The following is a 24,406-nucleotide window of genomic DNA, read 5'->3' as shown; positions in this document are numbered from 1 at the left end:
GAGATTTAACCAGGACTTCAGAGATCTTTGGGGCTTCCCTCTCAGTTGGTAAAGAATCTGCCTGCAATGCAGGACACCCCAGTTCAATTCCTGGGTTGGGAAGATCCTCTGGATAAGGGATAGGCTACCCACTCCAGTATTTTTACGCTTTTCTTGTGGCTCAGCTGATGAAGAATCTGCCTGAAATGTGGGAGATCTGGGTTTAATCCCTGGGTTGGAAAGATCCCCTGAAGAAGGGAAAGGCTACCCAGTATTCTGGCCTAGAGAATTCCATGGACTGTATAGTCCATGGGGTCGCAAAGAGTCTGACATGACTGAGAGACTTTCATTACTACTACTACTACTCAGAGATCTTTGGGGGCAAATGTATGTGTTTTATAATGGTCCTAGGCTAAGGTCGTTTTAATTTTGATGAGCCTTTCTTTTCCAAAGTAAAATATAAAAAGGTGACACCTCTTTTAGTCAATGGAAAAATGGAGAGAAAGTACTTTAACTTTTTTTCTTTAGTAAGTGAAAAAAAAAAAAAAACAGGCATTATCATAACATTCCTGTGTGTAGAAACTGATGTGAAAACAAAGCTGTCTTTACTAAAACTGTTAAATGTAGCATAGAGAGAATGACCTCTGTAATCTTAACTTACAACGAGTTGTAAACACATCCATTTGTATGTATGAGGTATCTTTTCCCCAAGAATCCCAAAACTTCACCTTTCATCTGTACCATCACTTTCTTTGGGTGAATATGTTTATTAGCCCCTAAAAGGCTAAATGTTGACTTAAGACTTGTTGAAGCTGAATAAATGAAAGAGAAGAGGTGGGATGTGAAAAAGAGTAGAGTGATTTTCAGTAGTGTCTCTGTTGATGACAAGATAACAGAGCAAATGGAAGAGTAAAGAGGATGATGATGCGATACCAAGGTTCATGAACACTTAAAGTAATTTTCTAGTCAGTCATCAATGCATTTCTCACTGATAGGTCCAATTCTGGTAGAGAAAAACAGACTTTGAAAAGCTAACTGACTCACAAAAAGTTTCAGTATTTGAGTAACAGAGATAGGAAAAGAAATATATTTTCTAAGTGTGGTTATATATCTTGCTACCAACCTCTTCATCTGAATGTTTATATTTTTACATTAAAATTTGTAGTGTCCTGTTTTTACCACATATGTGATTTTTTAACACTCTTAACTTAGTATTTGTTGAATACTTATGAAGTATTTATAGTCCATATTAGAAATAGAAGATGCTTCTTTAAATAAAAAATAGAATTATTCTTCATAAACTCTTCTTTCTTTTTATAATTGATTTTTAATCATTAAACTATTAGCAGAAATATATAATTAGTCCAATTATTGGGGAATTAATACATTAATACATTTAATGTATTAATACATTTCCACAGTTTAGTGTATAAAGTTTTTCCTTTGTATTAATGGGTAATATATTTTTACCCATTATATTCTTAAGAATAATAACTATTTACAAGTTTGCAGTATACTGTTTTTGCAACCCAGATATTTTCAGCAAATCATGTTTATGGTTCACTTTGTCATTTTCTTTTATTATTATGTTTTGATACAGTGCCCTAAAGGATATGGGGGTACTAATCTACTCCTAAGTGAAAAAACCTTTTAAAATTTGTATTCCTGATAGGATGGGAGAAGTATTGATATGTAGACTTCAAACAGTTCAGAGGAAAAGGCAGTCAAAGAAAAAATGGCATAGGAATCTGGGGTGGAAAATAAAAGGATTGGGAAATTCAGAGAAAGTGCAATTCAGACTTTTGTTAAAGCCAGATTATCTGTGTGAGTTCCCTGGCAGTCCAGGGATTAGGATTTGTGCTTTCACTACCATGGCCTGGGTTCATTTCCTGGTTGGGGAACTAAGATTCTGCAAGCCATGCGGCATGACCAAAAAAAAAAAAGCAAATTACCCCAACCATTAAAATAACATTTAGGGAGAAAAATACATCCCGATGAAGAAGAAATGGGGGCTATCTTCTCTCACTTTCTGTGTGTGTGTGTGTGTGTGTGTGTGTATAAACATTTGTATTTATACATGTTTGACTTTTTCTTTGATAAATTTCAAAAGTAATAAGACTAGCCTAATGAACCCTATGTGTGTATCATCCAACTCCAACAGTTAAATTTTTTTATTTTACCAGCCTGAGATCAATTTTTAAAAAACATAGAAAAGGTGAAGTCAAGTTAAGGCAAATGTAGAAGGAGGCTTAGATCTATAATAATAGCAAGTGGAAAAATGAGCACAGACTTGCAAGAATTGCTAAGGAAGACTCAGGGTACTTAAAGTTATATTTAGATCAACAGAGATGAAAAGGGGATAGATCTGCTTTTTGATACTGAAGGTATACTGCTGATGCATGATATAAAGAAAGCAGTACCCTGAAGATCCTGTTTGTCAAGGAAAGTGAAAGTGAAGTCGCTTAGTCATGTCTGACTCTGCAACCCCATGGACTGTAGCCTGCCAGGCTCCTCCATCCATGGAATTATCCAGGCAAGGATACTGGAGTAGGTTGCCATTTCCTTCTCCAAGGAAAATGACTTGCAAATGAAAAATGTCAAATGGTCACTGCTAAGAGAATGAAAGCTCCACATGGTCAGTTCAGTTCAAATGCTCAGTTGTGTCTGGAACCCCATGGACTGCAGCACGCCAGGCTTCCCTGTCCATCACCAACTCCCAGAGCTTGCGTTTGAGCATGTCCATCAAGTTGGTGATGCCATCAAACCATCTCATCCTCTGTCATCCATTCTCCTGCCTTCAGTCTTTACCAGCATTAAGGTCTTTTCCAGTGAGTCCGTTCTTCGCATCAGGAGGCCAAAGTATTGGAGTTTCAGCTTCAGTATCAGTTCTTCCAGTGAATATTCTGGACTGATTTCCTTTAGGATTGACTGATTTGATCTCCTTGCAGTCCAAGGGACTCTCAAGAGTCTTCTTCAAAACCTCAGTTCAAAGCATCAGTTCTTCAGTGCTCAACTTTCTTTATGGGCCAACTCTCACTCCATACATGACTACTGGAAAAACCATAGCTTTGACTGGACAGACCTTTGTTGGCAAAGTAATCTCTGCTTTTTAATATGCTGTCTAGGTTGGTCATAGCTTTTCTTCCAAGGATAAGTGTCTCTTTATTTCATGGCTGCAGTCACCATCTGAGGTGATGTTAGAGCCCAAGAAAATAAAGTCTCTCACTGTTTCCATTGATTCCCCATCTATTTGCCATGAAGTGATGGGACTGGATGCCATGATCTTAGTTTTTTGAATGTTGAGTTTTAAGCCAGATTTTCACTCTCCTCTTTCACTTTCATCAAGAGGCTCTTTAGTTCTTCTTCACTTCCTGCCATAAAGGTGGTGTCATCTGCATATCTGAGGTTATTGATATTTCTCCCAGCAATCTTGGTTCTGACCTGTGCTTCATCAAGCCCGGCATTTCACATGACTCAACCTGCATATAAGTTAAATAAGCAGGGTGACAATATACAGCCTTGATGTACTCCTTTCCCAATTTGGAACCAGTCCGTTGTTCCAAGTCCAGTTCTAACTGTTGCTTCTTGACCTGCATATAGATTTCTCAGGAGGCAGATAAGGTGGTCTGGTATTCCCATCTCCTGAGGAACTTTCCATAGTTTGTGTGATCCACACAGTCAAAGGCTTTGACATAATAGTCAATAAAGCAGAAATAGATGTTTTTCTGGAACTCTCTTGCTTTTTCAATGATCCAGTGGATGTTGGCAATTTTATCTGTGGTTCCTCTGCCTTTTCTAAATCTAGCTTGAACATCTGGAAGTTCTCAGTTCATGTACTGTTGAAGCCTAAGTTGGAGAATTTTGAGCAATACTTTGCCAGTGTGTGAGATGAGTGCAGTTGTGCAGTAGTTTGAACATTCTTTGACGTTGCCTTTCCTAGGGATTAAAACTGACCTTTTCCGGTCCTGTGGCCACTGCCGAGTTTTCCAAATTTGCTGGCATATTCAGTGCAGCACTTTCACAGCATCATCTTTTAGGATTTGAAATAGCTCAACTGGAATTCCATCACCTCCACTAGCTTTGTTCATAGTGATGCTTTCTAAGGTCCATTTGACTTCTCACTCCAGGATGTCTGGCTATAGGTGAATGATCACACTATTGTGCTTATTTGGGTCATGAAGATCTTTTTTGTATATATAGTTCTTCTGTGTATTCTTGCCATCTCTTCTTAATATCTTCTGCTTCTGTTAGGTTCATACCATTTCTGTCCTTTATTGTGCCCATCTTTGCATGAAATGTTCCCTTGGTGTCTCTAATTTTGTTGAAGAGATCTCTAGTCTTTCCCATTCTGTTGTTTTCTTCTATTTCTTTGCATTGATTACTGAGGAAGTCTTTCTTATCTCTCCTTGCTATTCTTTGGAACTCTGCATTCAGATGGGTATACCTTTCCTTTTCTCCTTTGCCTTTCACTTCTCTTCTTTTCTCAGCTATTTGTAAGGCCTCCTCAGACAACCATTTTTGCCTTTTTGCATTTCTTTTTCTTGGGGATGGTCTTGATCACTGCCTCCTGTACAATGTCACGAACCTCCGTCCATAGTTCTTCAGGCACTCTATCAGGTCTAATCCCTTGAATCTATTTGTAACTTCCACTGTATAATCATAAGGGATTTGATTTAGGTCATACCTGAATGGTTTTGTGGTTTTTCCCTACTTTCTTCAATTTCAGTGTGAATTTTGCAATAAGGAGTACATGATCTGAGCCACAGTCGGCTCCTGGTCTTGTTTTTGCTGACTGTATAGACTTCTCCATCTTTGGCCGCAAAGAATATAATCAGTCTGATTTTGGAATTGACCATCTGGTGATGTCCATGTATAGAGTTGTCTCTTGTGTTGTTGGAAGAGGGTGTTTGCTGTGACTAGTGTGTTCCCTTGGCAAAACTCTGTTAGACTGCCTTACTTCATTTTGTACTCCAAGGCCAAACTTGCCTGTTACTCCAAGTGTTTCTTGACTTCCTACTTTTGCATTCCAGCCCCCCATGATGGGTGTTAGTTCTAGAAGGTCTTGTAGGTCATCATAGCACTATTCAACTTGAGCTTCTTTGGCATTACTGGTTGGGGCATAGACTTGGATTACTGTGATACTGAATGGTTTGCCTTGGAAACAAACAGAGATCATTCTGTCATTTTTGAGATTGCACCAAAGTACTGCATTTCAGACTCTATTGTTGACTATGATGGCTACTTCATTGCTTCTAAGGGATTCTTGCCCACAGTAGTAGATATAATGGTCATCTGAATTAAATTCACCCATTCCAGTCCATTTTAGTTCAGTGATTTCTAAAATGTCAACATTTACTCTTTTCATCTCCTGTTTGACCACTTCCAATTTGCCTTGCTTCATGGACCTAACATTCCAGGTTCCTATGCAATATTGTTTTTTATAGTATTGGATTTTATTTCCATCACCAGTCACATCTACAACTGGGCATTGTTTTCACTTTGGCTCTGCCTCTTCATTCTTTCTGGAGTTATTTCTCCACTCTTCTACAGTAGCATATTGGACACCTAGAGTTCATCTTTCAGTATCTTATCTTTTTGCCTTTCATACTGTTTTGGGGGTTCTCAAGGCAAGAATACTGAAATGGTTTGCCATTCCCTTCTCCAGTGGACCTCATTTTGTTAGACCTCTCTACCATGACATCCGTCTTGGTTGGCCCTACAGGGCATGTCTCATAGTTTCATTGAGTTGGACAAGGCTGTGGTCCATGTGATCAGTTTGATTAGTTTCTCTCTTCCCTCTGATAGATAAGGATAAGAGATTTATGAAAACTTCCTGATGGGAGAGACTGACTGTGCAGGAAACTGGGCAGGGCCATGCTCAGTAAATCTTAATCCAATTTTCTGTTGATGGGCAGGGCTATGTTCCCTCCCTGTTAATTTGGCCCAGGCCAAACTATGGTAGCTGTGAGAATTGTAATGGCAGCCTCCTTCAAAAGGACTTGTGCACGCACTGCTGTTTTCAGTTCCCCTGACCCCTCAGCAGGCCACTGTTGACCCACACCTCTGCCAGTGACTCCTGGACACTCACAGGCAAGTCTGGCTCAGTCTCTTGTGTGGACTCTGCTCGTTTCTCCTGGCTCCTGCTGTGCACAAAGTTTTGTTTTTGCCTTCCAAAAGTCTGTTTCCCCAGTCCCCAGTCCAGATTGTTAAGCATTTCCAAATGGGTTCAGGTGTTCAGATCTGGGTGAATTACATTCCAGAATAGATTGAGAAGAAACTTGCAGCCTCCATGATCATTGAGAGGTTTTAAAAGCAGATTTTCCAAACGTCTAGAGACAGATGAGGGCAGTTGTAACTTTCCAAAGCTGAGGAAAGTTGGTTTTGTTACCTACCAACTGGTGACCTTGAATCTAAAAGCCTGGCAAGATTCTAGATCAGAAACTAAAGAGTAAATTGTGGACAGTGAGGATAAGGAAAACTTAGTTGAAGAAATTCATTAAAGTCGAATCACATCTGCATTATTTCTTGCACTTACAGTCTAGTAGGACTGACTGATTTGTCTGTGTGTGCTCAGTCGCATCCAACTCTTTGCAACTCCCTGGGCTGTAGCCTGCCAGGGTTCTCTGTCCATGGGATTTCCCAGACAAGAATATTGGAGTGGGTTGCCATTTCCTTCTCCAGGGGATCTTCCGAACCAGGACTGGTAGAACAGGGAAATGCAGTAGCACCTGTATGACTGGGACTCAGCTAGTCATTTGATCAGGTTTCTTTCCCATGGTAACTTCCTAAAAAGTGACAGGAAATGTGACCAGGATGTGAAAACAGTTGGGTGGATTTTGGTCATTCCCAGAAGGAGCTGATTAACGACTGGTATCAGACTGGATGATGTTTTTCCAAAGGTGCTCTGCAGATCAACCACTTGAAACTCACTTTAGGAAAGATTTCAAAACATTGTAGGCCTTGTCTCAGACCTCCTAAATCATGATCTCTAGAGTGGGGTCAGAGAAGCCCCTCCACAAGTTAGGTACATGTTAGCATTCAAGAATCACTAAACTTCAGGGAGATTTATGGTGTGCTGTAAGACTCTTTTAATACCTTGTCCTGTTCATGATTTCTATCAGTGATGATGGAACATGTGATAATAGGAACACTTACTGTAGTTGTGCATGACAGAGACTTGAGAGTATAACAGACAGGTTAACTGTTAGAATTGAGATCCAAAAAGATCTCAAGAATAGGGAAAATCTAACAAGATAAAATTTAATAGAATTAAATATATGTTTTTATACTTGTGTTTAGAAAAATAACTGCCAAGTAAAGGATGAGGCAGGAGTAGCTTCAGAGCTCTGTTTATAGCAAGGCTTAGGGGTTTTAGTTAGTAGCCCAATGTGAATTATGGATGTGATTAGATAAGCTCTTTGGATTTTAGTCCAGATATTAGAAGTATAGCAAAGAGAAATAAGAAAGACTTCTTAAATGAAAAATGGAAAGAAATAGAGGAAAACAACAGAATGGGAAAGATTAGAGATTTCTTTAAGAAAATTAGAGCTATCAAGGGAAGATTTCATACAAGGATGGGCATGATAAAGGACAGAAAATGGCAAGGACCTAACAGAAGCAGAAGGGATTAAGAAAAGGTGGCAAGAATACACAAAAGACCTCTACAAAAAAAGGGGTTAATGACCCAGATAATTGTGATGGTGTGGTCACTTACCTAGAGCCAGACATCCTGGAGTGTGAAGTCCAGTGGGCCTTAAGAAGCATTACTACTAACAAATCTACAGAATTCTAGTTGAGCTATTCAAATCCTAAAAGATGATGCTGTTAAAGTGCTGTACACAATATGTCAGCAAATTTGGAAAACCCAGCAGTGGCCACAGGACTGGAAAAGGTCAGTTTTCGTTCTAATTGTAAAGAAGGCCAGTGCCAAAGAATGTTCAAACTACTGCACAATTGTACTCATTTCACATGCTATCAATGTTATGCTGAAATTCCTTCAACCAGATTTCAACAGTACGTGAACTGAGAACTTCCAGATGTACAGCTGATTTAGAAAAGGTGGAGGAACCAAAATCAAATTGCCAACATTCACTGAATCATGGAGAAAGGGAGTTGCAGAAAAACATCTACTTCTCCTTCATTGACTATGCTAAAGCCTTTGACTGTGTGGATCACAACAAACTGTGGGAAATTCTTAAAGAGAAGGGAATACCAGACCACCTTACCTGTCTCCTGAGCAATCTATATGTGGGTCAAGAAGCAACAGAACTGGATATGTAACAACTGACTTCTTCCAAATTGGGAAAGGAGTATGGCAAGGCTGTATATTGTCATGTTAACTTATATTCAGAGTACATCATGTGAGATGCTGGACTGGATAAATCATAAGCAGGAATCAAAATTGCCAGGAAAAATAGCAACAACCTCAGATATGCAGATGATACTACTCTAATGGTAGAAAGTGAAGAGGAAACTAAAGAGCCTCTTGATGAAAGTGAAAGAGAGTGAAAAGCTGGGTTGAAACTCAGCATTCAAAAAACTAAGATCATGGCATCTGGTCCCATCACTTCATGGCAAATAGAAGGGGAAAAAGTGGAAACAGTGACAGACTTTATTTTCTTGGGCTCCAAAATCATTGCAAATGGTGACTGCAGCCATAAAATTAAAAGATGCTCTTTGGAAGGAAAGCTATGACACACCTCGACAGTATATTAAAAAGCAGAGTCATTACTTTGCCAACGAAGGACAGTATGGTCAAAGCTGTGGGGGTTTTTTGAGTAATGGATATGAGAGTTGAACCCTAAAGAAGACTGAGCGCTGAAGAACCGATGCTTTTGAATTGTAGTGTTGGAGAAGACTCTTGAGAGTCCCTTGGACTGCAAGGTGAACAAACCAGTCAATCCTAGAGGAAATCAATCCTGAATATTCATTGGAAAGACTTGCTAAAGCTGAAGCTCTAATACTTTGGTCACCTGATGAGAAGAGCTGACTCACTGGAAAAGACCTTGATGCTGGGGAAGACTGAAGGAAAAAGGAGAAGGGGGTGGCAGAGGATGACATGGTTTGATAGCATCATTGACTCAATGTATGTGAATTTGAGCAAATTCTGGGAGATAGTGGAGAACAGAGGAGCCTGGAAGTCTACAGTCCATGGATTGAAAAGAGTTGGACATGACTTAGTGACTGAACTAAGTGAATTTGCAAAGGTTAAAATGACAGTCCTTTTTTCACTCAGTGCTGGTCATTCCTGGAGTCCCGCATTCAGATGGAATGTTCTACTTTATGAGGAACAAATACAGATGGGAATGCATTTTGTAGTAGTCCATATACTAATCCCCCAAACTTGTGAATATGTATCCATACCTTAAAAGAAGGGACTTGGCAGATGTCATTAAGATTAAGGATGCAGAGATAACAGAGATTATCCTTAATTATGGGCTTCCCTTGTGGCTCACCTGGTAAAGAATCTGCCTGCAATGAGGGAGACTTGGGTTCGATTCTTGGGTTGGGAAGATCCCCTGGAGAAGAGAAAGACTACCCACTCCAGTGTTCTGGCTTGGAGAATTCTTGGATTGACTCTTGAATCACAAAGAGTCGGACACGATGGAGTGTGCTCATTCAGTTGTGTCCAGCTCCTTGCCACCCTTTGGACTATGGCCCACCAGGCTCCTCTGCCCATGGTATTATCCAGGCAAGAATGCTGGAATGGGTTGCCATTTCCTCCTCTGGATGATATTCCCAACCCAGGGATTGAACCACAGTCTCCTGTATTGGCAAACAGATTCTTTACTGCTGAGCCATCCAGGAATTGTCTAGTTGGGCTCAACCTAATCATGTGAGTCCTTAAAAGTACCCTTCCTGGCTGAGATGGTGGTAAGAGGAAAAGGTGATTGTGGAAGAATGGTCAGAGAGATGCACTGTTACTCCCTTTAAAGATAGTGAGAGGGAGTCATGAGCCAAAGAAAATGAGTGGTTTCTACAAGCTAGAAAAGGCAAGAAAACAGGTTCTCCTAGCCTAAAGCCTCCAGAAAAGAATGTGGCCCTGTTGACACAGTGAGACCAGTGTCAGGATTCTGACCTAAAGAATACTAAGATACTAAATGTAGGTTTTAAATCACGAAATTTGCAGGAATTTGTTATAATAGCAGCAGTGGAAACACACACATTTAGATGAGTGTATTTGGAATGGTGGAGACATCTGACCCCTGGTTGCAGGAGCTGCTGCCAAAGGAACTTGCGTTACTTAGTTTGGAGAATAGATGATTTAGGGAGATGAATTTGCTCTGCTTGAATATTTGAGGGGTTTTCTCCTGGAGAGAGAGTAATTTTCAGCCCTAAGTGGGATTATCCTATTTTCAGGTACAGTGAGTTTTCTGTCACCAGAATGTGTAAACCAATACTGGGCAACTATTTGGCAGAGATGTGCACCATATAGTTGGTTAGACTAGAGATTTTGTTCAGCCTTTTTGAACTATAAGATCCTATATAGTTTTTAGAAAAATATCAGATCAGATCAGATCAGTCGCTCAGTCGTGTCCGACTCTTTGCGACCCCATGAATCGCAGCATGCCAGGCCTCCCTGTCCATCACCAACTGCAAGTGTTCACTGAGATTCACCTCCATCAAGTCAGTGATGCCATCCAGCCATCTCATCCTCTGTCGTCCCCTTCTCCTCTTGCCCCCAATCCCTCCCAGCATCAGAGTCTTTTCCAGTGAGTCAACTCTTCGCATGAGGTGGCCAAAGTACTGGAGTTTTCAGCTTTAGCGTCATTCCTTCCAAAGAAATCCCAGGGCTGATCTCCTTCAGAAAGGACTGGTTGGATCTCCTTGCAGTCCAAGGGACTCTCAAGAGGCTTCTCCAACACCACAGTTCAAAAGCATCAATTCTTCGGCACTCAGCCTTCTTCACAGTCCAACTCTCACATCCATACATGACCACAGGAAAAACCATAGCCTTGACTACACGAACCTTTGTTGGCAAAGTAATGTCTCTGCTTTTGAATATGCTATCTAGGTTGGTCATAACTTTCCTTCCAAGGAGTAAGCGTCTTTTAATTTCATGGCTGCAGTCACCATCTGCAGTGATTTTGGAGTCCAGAAAAATAAAGTCTGACACTGTTTCCACTGTTTCCCCATCTATTTCCCATGAAGTGATGGGACCGGATGCCATGATCTTCGTTTTCTGAATGTTGAGCTTTAAGCCAACTTTTTCACTCTCCACTTTCACTTTCATCAAGAGGCTTTTTAGTTCCTCTTTCCTTTCTGCCACAAGGGTGGTGTCATCTGCATATCTGAGGTTATTGATATTTCTCCCGGCAATCTTGATTCCAGCTTGTGTTTCTTCCAGCCCAGCGTTTCTCATGATGTACTCTGCATATAAGTTAAATAAACAGGGTGACAATATACAGCCTTGACGTACTCCTTTTCCTATTTGGAACCAGTCTGTGGTTCCATGTCCAGTTCTAACTGTTGCTTCCTGACCTGCATACAAATTTTTCAAGAGGCAGGTCAGGTGCTGGTATTCCCATCTCTTTCAGAATTTTCCACAGTTTATTGTGATCCACACAGTCAAAGGCTTTAGCATAGTCAATAAAGCAGAAATAGATGTTTTTCTGGAATTCTCTTGCTTTTTCCATGATCTAGAGGATGTTGGCAATTTGATCTCTGGTTCCTCTGCCTTTTCTAAACCAGCTTGAACATCAGGAAGTTCACGGTTCACGTATTGCTGAAGCCTGGCTTGGAGAATTTTGAGCATTACTTTACTAGCGTGTGAGATGAGTGCAATTGTGCGGTAGTTTGAGCATTCTTTGGCATTGCCTTTCTTTGGGATTGGAATGAAAACTGACCTTTTCCAGTCCTGTGGCCACTGCTGAGTTTTCCAAAGTTGCTGGCATATTCAGTGCAGCACTTTCACAGCATCATCTTTCAGGATTTGGAATAGCTCAACTACAATTCTATCACCTCCACCAGCTTTGTTCATAGTGATGCTTTCTAAGGCTCACTTGACTTCACATTCCAGGATGTCTGGCTCTAGGTCAGTGATCACACCGTCGTGATTATCTGGGTTGTGAAGATCTTTTTTGTACAGTTCTTCTGTGTATTCTTGCCATCTCTTCTTAATATCTTCTGCTTCTGTTAGGTCCATACCATTTCTGTCCTTTATTGAGTGCATCTTTCCATGAAATGTTCCTTTGGTATCTCTGATTTTCTTGAAGAGATCTCTAGTCTTTCCCATTCTGTTGTTTTCCTCTATTTCTTTGCATTGATCACTGAAGAAGGCTTTCTTATCTCTTCTTGCTATTCTTTGGAACTCTGCATTCAGATGTTTATATCTTTCCTTTTCTCCTTTGCTTTTCGCTTCCCTTCTTTTCACAGCTATTTGTGAGGCCTCCTCAGACAGCCATTTTGCTTTTTTGCATTTCTTTTCCATGGGGATGGTCTTCATCCCTGTCTCCTGTACAATGTCACAGACCTCATTCCATAATTCATCAGGCATTCTATCTATCATATCTAGTCCCTTAATTCTATTTCTCACTTCCACTGTATAATCATAAGGAATTCGATTTAGGTCATACCTGAATGGTCTAGTGGTTTTCCCTACTTTCTTCAATTTCAGTCCGAATTTGGCAATAAGGAGTTCATGGTCTGAGCCACAGTCAGCTCCTGGTCTTGTTTTTCCTGACTGTATAGAGCTTCTCCATCTTTGGCTGCAAAGAATATAATCAATCTGATTTCGGTGTTAACCATCTGGTGATGTCCATGTGTAGAGTCTTCTCTTGTGTTGTTGGAAGAGGTTGTTTGCTATGACCATTGCATTTTCTTGGCACAACTCCATTAGTCTTTGCCCTGCTTCATTCTGTATTCCAAGGCCAAATTTGCCTGTTACTCCAGGTGTTTCTTGACTTTCTACTTTTGTATTCCAGTAGCCTACAATGAGAAGGACATCTTTTTTGGGCGTTAGTTCTAAAAGGTCTCGTAGGTCTTCATAGAACCGTTCAACTTCAGCTTCTTCAGTGTTACTGGTTGGGGCATAGACTTGGATTACTGTGATATTGAATGGTTTGTCTTGGAAACAAACAGAGATCATTCTGTCATTTTTGAGATTGCATCCAAGTACTGCATTTCAGACTCTTTTGTTGACCATGATGGCTACTCCATTTCTTCTGAGGGATTCCTGCCCGCAGTAGTAGATATAATGGTCATCTGAGTTAAATTCACCCATTCCAGTCCATTTCAGTTCGCTGATTCCTAGAATGTTGACATTCACTCTTGCCGTCTCCTGTTTGACCACTTCCAATTTGCCTTGATTCATGGACCTGACATTCCAGGTTCCTATGCAATATTGCTCTTTACAGCATCGGACCTTGCTTCTATCACCAGTCACATCCACAGCTGGGTATTCTTTTTGCTTTGGCTCCATCCCTTCATTCTTTCTGGAGTTATTTCTCCACTGATCTCCAGTAGCATATTGGGCACCTACTGACCTGGGGAGTTCCTCTTTCAGTATCCTATCATATTGCCTTTTCATAGTGTTCATGGGGTTCTCAAGGCAAGAATCCTGAAGTGGTTTGCCATTCCCTTCTCCAGTGGACCACATTCTGTCAGATCTCTCCACCGTGAACTGCCCATCTTGGGTTGCCCCACGGGCATGGCTTAGTTTCATTGAGTTAGACAAGGCTGTGGTCCTAGTGTGATTAGATTGACTAGTTTTCTGTGAGTATGGTTTCAGTGTGTCTGCCCTGTGATGCCCTCTTGCAACACCTACCGTCTTACTTGGGTTTCTCTTACCTTGGGCGTGGGGTATCTCTTCACGGCTGCTCCAGCAAAGCTCAGCCATTGCTCCTTACCTTGGACGAGGGGTATCTCCTCACCGCTGCCCTTCCTGACCTTCAAAGTGGGATAGCTCCTCTGGGCCCTCCTGCACCCGTGCAGGCACGGCTCCTTGAACGTGTGGTTGGTCCTCCCGGCCACCGCTCCTGGCCTCGGGCGTGGGGTTGCTCCTCCCGGCCGCTGCCCCTGGCCTCCAGTTTAGGGGCGTGGGGTAGCTCCTTCCAGCCGCCGCCCCTGACCTCCGACGCGGGGTAACTCCTCTCATCGCAGCCCCTGACCTCGGAGGCTGGTATCTCCTCTCAGCCGCCCCCCCGCTGACCTCGGACGCAGGGTAGCTCCTCTTGGCCGTTCCTGAGCCGTCGCAGTCTGGTACTCTTGGCCACTGCCGCTGACCTCGGACGTGGGGTAACTCCTCTTGGCCGCCCCCCTCTGGCATGGGGGTCCTCCCGGCTTCTGCCCGTGACCTCGGACGTGGGGTGGCTCCTCGCCAGCCGCCTGCGCTTAGCGCGCCGGTTAAGCGTTACCTTATGTTAGTGATTGATTCCTCTAAACGTCTCCATCACATTTAATTATTGCCAATAAAATTACAATAGAATGAATAACCTAGACTTATGCTAATATTAGACTAAACTTGAATCGTAGGAAAAGAGCATGCCAATTGAGTCCTTTTAAAAGTAAACACTTAAAAAAGAGAAGTAACTGCTTTAATATAAAAGTCCTGTTTAGGTTTATCTTTCCCAGTCTGGTCCAGTAGGGGGCAATATGGTACTATCATTTTGGCACAGTGGCCCCACCAGAGGAGCGGCATGTGGGAAACAGTTGTTTGCTATTGACTTTGCTTTGTTTTTCATTTTTATTGGTGTAGAGTTGATTTACAATATTGTGTTAGTTGCTGCTGTGCAGCCAAGTGAGTCAGTTATACATACACATATATCCACTCTTTTTTAGATGCTTTTCCCACATAGGTCATTACAGAGTGTTGAGTAGAGTTCCCTGTGCTATGCTATACAGTAGGTCCTTATTACTGTTGACTTTGAATGGATTTAGTGTCCCTTAAATGTTACTTTGGTTGTACGAAACAGCTACTTCTCTATATGAAACTTGATATAGTTTGGATTTTATTTGTCAAATCAAAACCTTTTCCCTTCCCTTTCATTTTTTATAATTTGTAATAGCCCCAGGCTTTGCACTAAGTACTATAAATTATACATAGCCCTGGGAAATTAGCCAAAATTAAAAGCAGTACAAAATTGTTTTTTTTTTCCCTTAAATTCTGACAAATGGGTATGCAAAAGACTTTGAATTTTAAACTTGTGGGTTCTTAACCAGTTTGTAATGTTATCTCATTAAGAATCTAAAGAAAGTAATGACTTCCTTGTCCTAAAAATGCACATATTCAAAAATTTGGGTGTATTTATCAGTTCAGTTCAGTCGCTCAGTCGTGTCTGACTCTTTGCGACCCCATGAATCGCAGCACGCCAGGCCTCCCTGTCCATCACCAACTCCCAGAGTTCACCCAAACTCATGTGCATCAAGTCGGTGATGCCATCCAGCCATCTCATCCTCTGTTGTCCCCTTCTCCTCCTGCCCCCAATCCATCCCAGCATCAGGGTCTTTCCCAATGAGTCAACTCTTTGCATGAGGTGGCGAAAGTATTGGAGTTTCAGCTTCAGCATCAGTCCTTCCAATGAACACCCAGGACTGATCTCCTTTAGAATGGACTGGTTGGGTCTCCTTGCAGTCCAAGGGACTCTCAAGAGTCTTCTCCAACACCACAGTTCAAAAACATCAATTCTTCAGTGCTCAGCTTTCTTCATAGTCCAACTCTCACATCCATACATGACCACTGGAAAAACCATAGCCTTGACTAGATGGACCTTTGTTGGCAAAGTAATGTCTCTGCTTTTGAATATGCTATCTAGGTTGGTCATAACTTTCCTTCCAAGAAGTAAGTGTCTTTTAATTTCATGGCTGCAATCACCATCTGCAGTGATTTTGGAGCCTAGAAAAATAAAGTCTGACACTGTTTCCACTGTTTCCCCATCTATTTGCCATGAAATGATGGGTCCAGATGCCATGATCTTAGTTTTCTGAATGTTGAGCTTTAAGCTTCTTAAATTCCCAATCATTAACCTAGGATCTGTCTTAACTGGACACTCCAGTAATTTTACCCTCTATGATTGACTCATGAGCTTACTTTTTCTAAAGGGCAGTGCTTTTTCTAATTATGTTTAGCTCATAGAACAGAATTTAATGATATCTCTTTGACTTCAAGTACAGAGAGATACACTTTCAAGTTCATGTTGTATGTACAGGCCTAAGCTGGCTCTCTCCATTCATCAACCCAACTCTCTAATTTAACATGCATATTTTCTACTTTTTGTTCATTTTTCATGACTTCTCAATTTTTATTTGTATGACAAACACAATGCCTAAATCACTTTTTGTTCTTTCTTACCGCCATTTAGTATAACACCAATTTAAGGTTCATTTCAATTCACAAGTTTTCTAGGTTTACTAAAGTGTTTCCAGAATTTGTAGCTTTATTTTTTGGTTAGAATAGTTAGGTAGGATGTGCTGCGATCTCCATATGATCCATTTATCCATGCAGCACATTTTTACAAGGTTGCTGATTGAGGCACTGAAAAACATGCAAAATTATAGCAATCACTGTCTCTGCCTCTTAAAGATTTTTCAGTACTCTTTATGGATGGGTTGGGGGGAAGTAACCTTAGTAATGTTTTGCATACATAGGTTGCAGCATTTTAAACCATTCAGAGGACTGGCAGCAACTGAAACCCATCTTCCTTATAAAAGGTAACCCCAATAGCACGCCTCTGTGAGCACATCAGTATATGAAAGTCTGGTTATGCCACCACCCCAGGTGTAAATGCATTAAAATCTCTAGTGGAAAATCTCTAATGGAAAGCCAGCAGTTCCCAACTTTTCAATCTGAAAATTTAACAGATCCCCAGTGTCTGTGAATTGCAAAGAGGATATGTTTGGGTGATTGGGATTACCTCACTAATCATCTCATCTCATGTGAAGAGGGAAAAACCAAAGCTTGCCCAGTGTGTCACATTTATTGGAATTTGGATGTGTCTCCCTGATTCATGCTCTTTTTTGTTTTTAATCTACGTTGTCTCTCCATCTTTTATATTTAGGTGTGTTTTATTTACTTAACTACCTTGGCTTTATGGGCATTGCCTTTTCCTAACTACTGCCCTTGTTAAATCATGCACTCAAAAAAGGTCAAGGGACACAAGAATGATACAATCCAGGCAGAGGTGTTGTATCGGGGGCCATGGGACTGGACATGGGAGCAGGTTTAGGATTCTGTTACTTGATCTACAAGTGGGACGTGTGTTCCCAGGGAGAAAGGATGAGTGACATGTGGTTAGTCAAGGTTTGTACAGAACCCAAGTTCTGGTTAGGGTGAGCAGTCAGGAGTCTAGCTGTCAGGGAGTCAGAGTAGGTATTGAATGGTTTAATAACTCCCAGTTGGAGGGTAAGGGTCAGGGAGGCCAACAAATAAAGGAAAAACCCTTTCCTAAGGTCACTGAGGCTTGTAGCAAGGAAGAACAAATCACGTTCCCGGGAATGAGATGGCATGGTGAAATAGAACTAGGAGCAAGACTAATTCTAAAAACCACCACAAAAATAGAATGCATATTGGACTCAGGAATGCCATTGGCAGAGTATTCAGATGTATGTTTAAATACTTGAAGATGCATATGGTTACTTCTAAGCTTAGCTTTTTTCTCGGCCTGACCCAGCTAAGCACTGGTAGAGGAGGCAATCAGAAAGAAAAGGTTGCTGTGGACAATCCACCAGTTTGGGTGGTCGAGAGGGAGTGGAGGGTGTTAAGAGCATTAGGCAGCCTTGAAATTTTGAAATTTATTGTTCTAATTTGTATGGTCTTATTCTCATGAATTGTCACATTTTGCATCTTTAAATTTTATAGTGAGAAATGGTTATATAAAAGAATTAATAGGAATACAAGATATAAAGCACATCTTTTTTCTATTTCCCCATCGAATGCTGTTGCTACTTAGCACATTGCTGCATACCAACTATTTCCTTGTCAAACATTTTCTTTTCATTCAGTTTTAGGACTGTGTGGCTAAATGGACTAAGTTTCAGAAAAAAGGGAACTTCTAAATTAGACTCTGCCTTTTTCAGATTGGAGTTTCTCTTGTTACATAGAGAAGTCATCTCAGTTACCCTTTTTGCTGAGATGAGCTCCATGTTTTAGACTTAGTACTTCTCAGCTATTAAATTATTATTCCTGAAAAATCATTCATAATAATTTATATGTATAATATATATGTATGTAAAGTGATAGTTTATTTGTGAAACAGCCACACCACAACGTGTGCTGATGTTTTAGGAGCAGCGAGATACCACCCCTTTCTTGGGAACACAAGGGGCAGTAGCTGCCACCATTTAGCATTTGTAGGACGGTGTGCTGCCTGTGCTGTCTCATTTAATTGTAATAGCCCCTTGAAGTAGGTGGGGTTATTATCTGTATTTTATAGATGATGAAATTGAAACTCAAGGTTACACTGCTAATAAATAACAGAGCTAGAATTTAATACTCATGTATCCAACTCCAAGGTATATGCTTTTGATTATTGCTATGCCTGGTGGTACAAGTGGTAAAGAATCCACCTGCTGATGCAGGAGACTCGAGAGACTCTGGTTTGATCCCTGGGTCAGGAAGATCTGCTGGAAAAGGAAATGGCAACCCATTTCAGTATTTCTTGCCTGGAAAATTCCATGGACAGAGGAGCCTGGTGAGTGCCAAGAGTTGGACACGACTGAGCATGCATACTCCATGCCCTACTTACTGCCTATAATGTGATTTGGTCAGCTAGATATCAGAAGTGGGTTATTGTATATCTATGCTTACAGGAGAGACCTAGTCTAGGTTTTGATCGTCACACTCAAGAGGGCCATTATCTTCAAACTTAGGGAAAGGATTCTTGATTAAAAAAAAAATATATATATATATATATATGTATATAATTTAACAAGATGATAAACCAACAGTTTATTTGGTGATTCTCTAAGGCTACAACTTTGAAAGTAAAATTAACATTATATTTTTTTAGCACTTCCTCACCATGCTTGTATTCAAGTTTTGTTATCAGATGACTGTACAGAAGAGGTTTTGAATAAAATGTTTTATCACAGCAGATATCTTTAAAATAGAGGAATTTCCAGTCATTTTTGTGAGGAGCTACTTCTGATTTTCTTTGATCTTAAGACAGTTGTTCAGCCTGTGTGATAGTGAATTATCATGTTATTCCCTTAATAATTAGAGTTATTAATCGGACATGTCAGTTAGGCTTTTCAGTGATGTTCTTTTGTCATGTGTATATCCAAATGTCCAAGAAGAGGGACCTGGTGGCACCCTGAAGTCAGACAAATCCAGCTTCACTATTGACTATGTTCATTCAGTATTATTTACAATAACCAAGATATGGAAACAACTAAGATGTTCACTGAAGGATGAATGGATAAAGAAGATGTGGTATAAATACACAATGGAATATTACTCAGCCATAAAAAGAAGGAAGTATTGCCACTTACAACAACATGAACAAACCTTGAGGATATTATGATGAAATAAGAGAAAGACAAAACTGTATGATTTCACTCTTGTGGAACTTAAGAAAAACAAGTGAACAAATAAAGCAAAACAAAAACACATTCACAGATACAGAGAACAGATAGGTTGTTATTAGAGGCAAAGAGGGTTGCAGGGTGGGTGAAATGAGTGAAGGGGCCAAACTGTGGTGATGGATGGTGACTAGACTTTCGGTAGTGATCACTCTGGTATATACAGATGTCAAATTATAATGTTGTACACCTGAAACTTATATAATGTTATATACCAATTTATTGCAATTAAAAAAGAATCATAAAATAGTTTCCATTTAGATTTCAGTTCCCATTTAGGATTTAAACTTTCTGTGAAGCTGGTGTTATGTGTTTTAATAATATAATATTCATTTGGTATTATCACTATAAATTTCTATTAGAAACCATGGGAGAGTGATTTTAGGGAGACTTTGGATCATATTTCTGAAAGCATTACCTATCAAGGTGAAATTCTTTCCTGATGAAGAAAGTGGGCATGTACACTCAAGTCCTAGTGAGTAAATCAGTAACTAGGAATGAATGCTAAATTGGTATTTCAAAAGATTTTTTAAAATGCAGACATATAATCAGGGCACTTCTGTTGGATCACATGTTTATTCATGATGCAACCTGAGTTATTTTGCAAATAAGATTAAGATGCACCACACATGTCTTCTGAAGAGCTTTTAATCACACTCACTACAGGTATAGTGTAATGAGTCAGAGTGAGTGTTCAGATAAATAATATCAATTAGCATAGAGATTTCTTTCCCTGAGCTTGTGATATAGTAGGTATATTGGACAGCTTGTTGGATATCTTAGATAGTCTTTTTCTAGTTTATCTTCCATATTTCTCACATTTTAAGTAATTGCCTCATAGAAAACACAGAGGTTAAATATTTTATTTTCTTTTTAGTAACTTATTGTTTTTGTATTCATCAGCGTTTAACCCCTTCCTACTTCTCACAGGTAACCATTATCTTTACACCTCAAGCTAGAATTGAAATGGGTGTGATCTTGAACTTTATATAAAATGGAATCATAGCATGATAAATCTTTTGTCTGGCTTCTTTCATTTGATGTTATTTTTGAAGAGATTCATTGATACTGCTCTGTGAAACTGTACTGTGTTTTCATGGCTGTACAGTATTCAGTTGCATGTATATACTACAGTTTATTCATACTACTATTAATGGATATTGAGGGCATTTCTAGTTTCTTGCTACTTTCAACAGTGAAACCATCAGCATTCTCATAGCTTATCTTACACACATGCAGGAGTTCATCTATGATATATGCCTGTGACTGAAGTCGCTGAGTCATAAGGAATACATTTCTTTGAGCTTACCATATTATGCCAAACAATTTTCAAAGAGGTTCTACTTGTTTCCATTCCCACAACGGTGAATGAGAGTTGTGATTATGTTGTATCATCATTGACTCTTAGTATTGCGTCTTTTTAAAAAGTATTTATTTATTTGATTGCACCATGTCTCAGGTGTCGTACTTAAAATCTTTGATCTTTGTTGTGGCATGTGGGATCTATTTCCCTGAGCCCCGGGATCAACCCCAGGCCCTCTGCATTGACAGCACAGAGTGTTAGCCACTGGACCACCACCATGGAAGTCCCAGTATTGAGTTTTTTTTAATTTTGGTATTTCAGTGAGTGTTAATGGTATCTCCTTGCATGTATATGTTTCAACTTATGAGTTATAACTATGAACAGTAAACCGTACCTAGCTAAAAAATAGTTCATTGCATTTTGATCAATGCATATATCCAAGTAACCATCACCAAAATCAAGATATAAAACATTTCCAACACATGGAAAGTTTTCTTGTGCCTGTTACAGTGCTTCCACTCCCAACTGTAGCCAACTACTGATCTACTTTCAGATCTTATAGATTTAGTGTGCTTTGTGTTTTTTTAGAATTTCATATAAATGGAATAATACATTATTCTTTTCCATCTGGCTTCTTTGGTATAGCATAATGATTTTGAGACTCATCCGTGTTGTTTATACATCAGTAATTAATTCCTTTTCCCTGCTTAGCATGGTTCCACTGTATGAATATAATACTATTTGTTTATCTATTCACCATTTGACAGATACATCAGTTGTCCCAGTATTTGGTTATTTTGAATAATGCTGTTATGACTTTTATGGACAATTCTTTGTGTGGCTATATGTCTTCATGTTTCTACCTTGAAGTGAAATATCTGGGTCATAGGGTGGCTTTGTGCTTAACCTTATGAGAAACTGCCGAATGATTTTTCTAAGTGGATTTATCAGTTTAAGTTTATATCCCACCATCAGTGTATAAGCATTCCACTTGCTTCACATCCTTGTCCATACTTGTTGCTGTACTTTCCTTTTATTTGAGTCATTCTAGTGATTGTGTAGAGGTTGTGTATTTGTTTTCCTAACGACTAATGACTTTGGCCACCTCATGCGAAGAGTTGACTCATTGGAAAAGACCCTGATGCTGGGAGGGATTGGAGGCAGGAAGAGAAGGGGGTGACAGAGGATGAGATGGCTGGATGGCATCACCGACTCGATGGACATGAGTTTGGGTAAACTCTGGGAGTTGGTGATGGACAGGGAGGCCTGGCGTGCTGCGATTCACAGGGTCGCAAAGAGTCAAACACAACTGAGTGACTGAACTGAACTGAACTGAATTATATTGGGCATCTTTTCATGTGCTTACTTGCCAATCATATATCTTTGTAAAGACTCTTCACATTTGGGTTTCTTGACAGATTTTTTGTGCATCTAAAAAAGATGGATTCTTTTCATTGAATTGTAAGAGTTCTTAATATGTTTCATGTACAAATTTGTATTATAAATATGTTGCCAATATTTTCTCCCATATTGTGGCTTGCTCTTTAGTTTTCTTAATGGTATCTGTCAAAGAGGAGAAGTTTTTACTTTTGATTAAATCCAGTTCACCAGCTTTTCATTCTTCTGGTTCATGTTATTTGTGTCTTGGCTAACAATCTTTTTATACTGTAAGGTTGCAAAGATTTTTCTCCTGTGTTTTATTCTAAAAGTTTGTTACATTTAGCTTTTATATTTAGATGTATGATCCATTCCAAAATAAATTTTATTGTATTGTGAGGTAAAGGTTGATGAGTTTTTTTCCCGCAGTACCAGCTCATGTTTCTTTTCTCATTGATTTTCTTCCTACCTTTGTCAAAAATAAACTGACAGTGTGCTTAAATGTGTATATAAATGTATTTGTTCCCTATTCTCTTCCATTGACATTGGCCCATTCTTATGTCAGTTTTACACTGTCTTGATTACTATGGCATTATCAGTTCAGTTCAGTTCAGTTGCTCAGTCGTGTCCGACTCTTTGTGACCCCATGAATCGCAGCACGCCAGGCCTCCCTGCCATCACCAACTCCTGGAGTTGACCCAAACTCATGTCCATCGAGTCAGTGATGCCATCCAGCCATCTCATCCTCTGTTGTCCCCTTCTCCTCCTGCCCCCAATCCCTCCCAGCATCAGGGTCTTTTCCAATGAGTCAACTCTTCGCACGAGGTGGCCAAAGTATTGGAGTTTCAGCTTTAGCATCAGTCCTTCCAAAGAAATCCCAGGGCTGATCTCCTTCAGAACGGACTGGTTGGATCTCCTTGCAGCCCAAGGGACTGTAAAGAGTCTTCTCCAACACCACAGTTCAAAATCATCAATTCTTCGGCGCTCAGCTTTCTTCACAGTCCAACTCTCACATCCATACATGACCACTGGAAAAACGATAGCCTTGACTAGATGGACCTTTGTTGGCAAAGTAATGTCTCTGCTTTTGAATATGCTATCTAGGTTGATCATAACTTTCCTTCCAAGGAGTAAGCGTCTTTTAATTTCATGGCTGCAGTCACCATCTGCAGTGATTTTGGAGCCCCAAAAATGAACTCTGACACTGTTTCCACTGTTTCCCTATCTATTTGCCATGAAGTGATGGGACCAGATGCCATGATCTTCGTTTTCTGAATGTTGAGTTTTAAGCCAACTTTTTCACTCTCCTCTTTCACCTTCATCAAGAGGCTTTTTAGTTCCTCTTCACTTTCTGCTATAAGGGTGGTGTCATCTGCATATCTGAGGTTATTGATATTTCTCCCGGCAGTCTTGATTCCAGCTTGTGCTTCTTCCAGCCCAGAGTTTCTCATGATGTACTCTGCATATAAGTTAAATAAGCAGGGTGACAATATACAGCCTTGACATACTCCTTTTCCTATTTGGAACCAGTCTGTTAGTATGTCTTAAAAACGTATAGCATAAGTCTTTGAACTTTGTCCATTTTAACATTTGCTTTGCTTTGACTATTCTAGGTACTTTCCATTTCCATACTAATTTTGGAATCAGCTTGTTAATTTCTTTAAAAAAAAAAAAAACTTGCTTAAATTTTCACTGGAATTGCTTGAATTTATAGATAAATTTTGGAGAAGGCAATGGCACCCCACTCCAGTACTCTTGCCTGGAAAATCCCATGGACGGAGGAGCCTGGTAGGCTGCAGTCTATGGGGTCGCTCAGAGTCGGACACGACTGAGTGACTTCATTTTCACTTTCACTTTCATGCATTGGAGAAGGAAATGGCAACCCACTCCAGTATTCTTGCCTGGAGAATCCCAGGGACAGGGGAGCCTGGTGAGCTGCCACCTCAGGGGTCGCACAGAGTCGGACACGACTGAAGCGACTTAGCAGCAGCAGTAGCAGCAGCATAGATAAATTTGACAAGAACTGACTTCTTAACAATATTGAATTTTTTTAATCCATAAATGTAGTATATTTTTTCATGTATTTTGGTCTTTAATTTCTTTCAACAATCGTATATAGTTTTTAGTTGTGCAGGTTTCACATATATTTTAAATAACTTGTCCCTAAGAATTTCATTGTTTTGGGTGCTCTTATAAGTGGAATTAGAGTTTTATTGCATTTTCCAATTTTTC

The 24,406-nt window shown here is 40.0% G+C and overlaps 1 protein-coding gene across 5 annotated transcripts in view; it reads left to right on the top strand.

Annotated features, from left to right (window-relative positions):
- The window catches only part of PUS10 (pseudouridine synthase 10), an 85,412-nt gene that overhangs the window by 8,573 nt on the left and 52,433 nt on the right, over positions 1-24,406 (top strand). The window lies entirely within an intron of this gene.

This window comes from Bos indicus x Bos taurus, chromosome 11, assembly GCF_003369695.1.
Source record: "Bos indicus x Bos taurus breed Angus x Brahman F1 hybrid chromosome 11, Bos_hybrid_MaternalHap_v2.0, whole genome shotgun sequence".
NCBI lineage: Eukaryota > Metazoa > Chordata > Mammalia > Artiodactyla > Bovidae > Bos > Bos indicus x Bos taurus.
This window is presented reverse-complemented; position numbering and strand designations above follow the sequence as displayed.